Below are 3802 nucleotides of genomic sequence, written 5' to 3' on the forward strand. Positions count from 1 at the left end.
AAATAAGGTTCTACATCATCATTCCTTAAAACATTCAGAATTCGAAGTAGTAGAACTTAAATACATGAGCTACATAACATACATTCAACTTATCATGCACTTTGCTAAGTGTCATTTCATGTCTCATTCATTCTCGTTTCTACTACAATCTCCATCTGGAATATTTGAATATTTCAGGGGCAAAGCCTAAGTTAGATGATGAATCATCTAAGTAAGGGGACAAAATATTTAATGCTCATGTATGTATGCAATGAACATAACATCATAACTCTCATGCTTGGGTCGACTGCACCTTAAGATTACCGGTCATTTTTTCAGTCTCCTTGCCAGACCGGGGTGTATGGGTGCATCATTAGCAAAGCAATGACGCCAATATCTAATTCCAAATGCATGCAACGTATGACCGTGAATCTCATCATACTCATATGCATATTTCATAAATCAAAACATGTAAATGCAATCTACATGACATATTCACATCAAGGCATGACAACATGATAAGATTATTTACATAAAATCGGATTTTGGGGTTGAACAATTTACAAATCAAGTATTTTCATAAAACTAAATCCAATTGGGAAGTATCACTTACCTTGCAATAAGATAATTTTGCTCCTAGCGTAATTTTGCCTTAGAATTCATGTCGGATTTCAAATCGTACTCAATTATGAACCTTGACATACCCTGGACATCATAATTACTAAAAAAAATCATATTTTTAATTTTCTCTAATTTTCCTAATTTCTCCCATTTCCTCTTGTTATTTCCTCAAAATTATGAAATAAATACTTTCTTAATTTCTCTTCACAATAATTCCTAAAACAATATTTTTAAACTCCAAAAATTTTCTCATAATTTTTAGAATTCATGTTCTATTTATTTCTCATTTTCTCTTTGATTTTTAAGCATCTATTGTCTCAAAAATCCATAATAAATATCAATCATGCATTTATCTTCCAATTTCATCATCAACAATTCTAAAATATCATTATCATATTTTTGGAAATTTTAAAATTTTTTTGAAGATAACTCACCTTCCCACGAAGCGATTCGGTATTCTTCTATACTACGACGAAGTCTCGATTTGCGTATCCAACGCCTTCTGCCATAAATTTTTACACGAACTACTAAATCTAGCCTATAGGATTTTTCTAGGACTTTTTTGATATTTTTCTCTATATTTTTTTTTCTATTTCTTTCTTTCTTTTTTTCAAATCTCTCTCTCACTCTCAAATCTTTTTTTCTTATAACTTTTATCTTTCTAATTGAAGCCCTCCAACTTTTCAAGTTTCCTCTATTTATAGAAGATTGAATTTAGCTTAGCATAATTGTAGTGACCCACTATCTTTAATTATTTTATCATATTTCTTAATTATTTTTAACTAAATCTCTCCCATAATCTTTAATTATTTGTCCACACGCTACTTTGTCTCCCACATTTTTCTATTATTTTATCAATTATTTTGATTATTTGTCAACACCCTACTTTATCTCCCACATCTCTCAATTATTTTAACTCTTATATTTAATTATTTTGTCACATTTCTTAATTAGTTTCCACTAAATCTCTCTCATAATTTTTAATTTTTTGTCCACACCTTACTTTGTCTCCCACATTTCTCAATTATTTCACCCATTAGCTTTGATTATTTGTCCACACTCTACTTTGTCTCCCACATTTCTCAATTATTTCAACCATTATCTTTAATTATTTTATCATATTTTTTAATTATTTTCCACTAAATCTTACTTGTAATCTTTAATTATTTGTTCACACCCTATTTTGTCTCCCAAATTTCTCAATTATTTCACCCACTATTTTTAATTATTTTGTCACTTTAATTATTATCCACTAAATCTTCTTTTGAATAGATTATTCTTTTATTTAATTCATTAATTTTAAGCCTACTTCTTAGCCTACTAATTAACCCATTTACTTAGCCTTTTATTTTTTTTCAACTTAGTCCATTAACTCTAAATCCATTTACTTAGCATTTATTTTTTCAACTTAGCCCACTAACTCTAAGCCCATTAGTTTTCTTAATTATAATATCTAATGGATGTCAAAAAATATTTTAAATACAAAAAAAAAATTATTATTATTCTCAAAATAATAGAATATTACAAGTGGTCTAGAATATTCTTTCACATGCAAAAAATAATAGCCACAATTGCTCTCTGTCCAAACTTTTCTAATTTTGTCCAGAAATTACATCTATTCTAGTTTTTTCTAAAAATGTGCAGCATATTTTATCACTTTCTAATTCATAGTCTCATCACCTTTACATCGTTTCTACTATGCTACTTATATATATTCTTATTCCTTGCTCTGTTATGCTATTTACATTTATTTGTACAACTTGCACAACTAAATAAACTATAATAATTAACTAACTAATAGTCAACACCCCTCCCCTCAAGTTGGAGACTGGGGAGTACATGGTTCCAACTTGACAAACCTAGAGTGATGTTGAGCAAGCAAAAGAGGCTTAGTAAACACATTTGCAATAGAAGCCTTGTTGTGACAGTGAAGAGGAATAGGTAGTGGAACCTAAACATTGAGGTCTTTGAAAATATTGGAGACCCAAATAAGCACATAAGTAGTAGAGACCATGCTGGGATATTCAGTCATTGGAGGATCGAGAGATTGTAGGTTGTTTCTTAGTTTTTCATGAGATTAGAGCATTGTCAAGAAATATATGAAACTCTGTCAAAGATTTGCAAGAGAAAGTACATGAAGCCCAATCTGCATTACAGTAAATAGAAAGAGTAAGTTAATAGAAATAAGATAAAAAAGGCCTTGCGAAATTATTCCCTTAAGATACTTAATCACTCGAAAGATTGCATGAAGATGTGGTGGACAAGGTGATGCCATAAACTAATTAAGATGTTGCACTACATAGCTGATGTCTGGCCTTTTAAGATTGATGTAGAGTAGTTTACTAATAAGTCTCTAGTACTGATTAGGATTAGAAAGACGAATGCCTCGATCTGGTTGCAAAGACAAATCCTTGGGTAGAGGAAATGGTGAAGCTTTGGCATCTTGCAGACCAATAGTAGTAACTAAGTCCATAGTGAACTAAGTCCATAGTGAACTTACATTGGTAAAGAAAAGTCCCTAATTAAGGAGGACCTAGCAATCTCAAGACCAAGAAAATACTTACGAAAACCAAGATCTTTGATAGTGAACTGCTTATCAAGAGCAAATTTGGTGAACTAAATAAAATAATCTCAGTTTTCATTAAACAAGTTCACAAAGAGATTAGAAATGGATAATTAATATATAAATTATCTCAAAATGATCGATCATAATTAATGAACTAATCATAAGCTGAAGAGCAGAAACTGCACACATTAAATGCACTGTAACGACTATAAATTCAAAATCAACAATTAACTACTCGATTAATATTTCAAATTACTTGATTAATTTTGACAATCACTCGAGACAAAAACGATCTGCATTCGAGTGATATGATGATATATTTGAATAATACTATGCCTTGATTATACTTTTATCAACTTTCATTTTTACCATATTATTTTACATATCATCATCAAAACCATTCTCTCGTCAACATCAAAACCTAATATATGACTTATCAGGTGACCTTGATGAAACTCCTCATCTAGGTTCGATCGAACCCAATTTGGGTTAACGATCACGAATAAGAGCATTGAATTGAACCCTAAGAAGAAGAAGAAGAAGAAGTAGAAGAGACATTAAAGCATCCATTTCACAAAAAAATACATACCCCCTATCTTGCCACTTTAACACCTTGTGGTCTTTGAGAAGTACAAG

This window comes from Diospyros lotus, chromosome 2 (assembly GCF_014633365.1).
Source record: "Diospyros lotus cultivar Yz01 chromosome 2, ASM1463336v1, whole genome shotgun sequence".
In the NCBI taxonomy this organism is placed as follows: Eukaryota; Viridiplantae; Streptophyta; class Magnoliopsida; order Ericales; family Ebenaceae; genus Diospyros; species Diospyros lotus.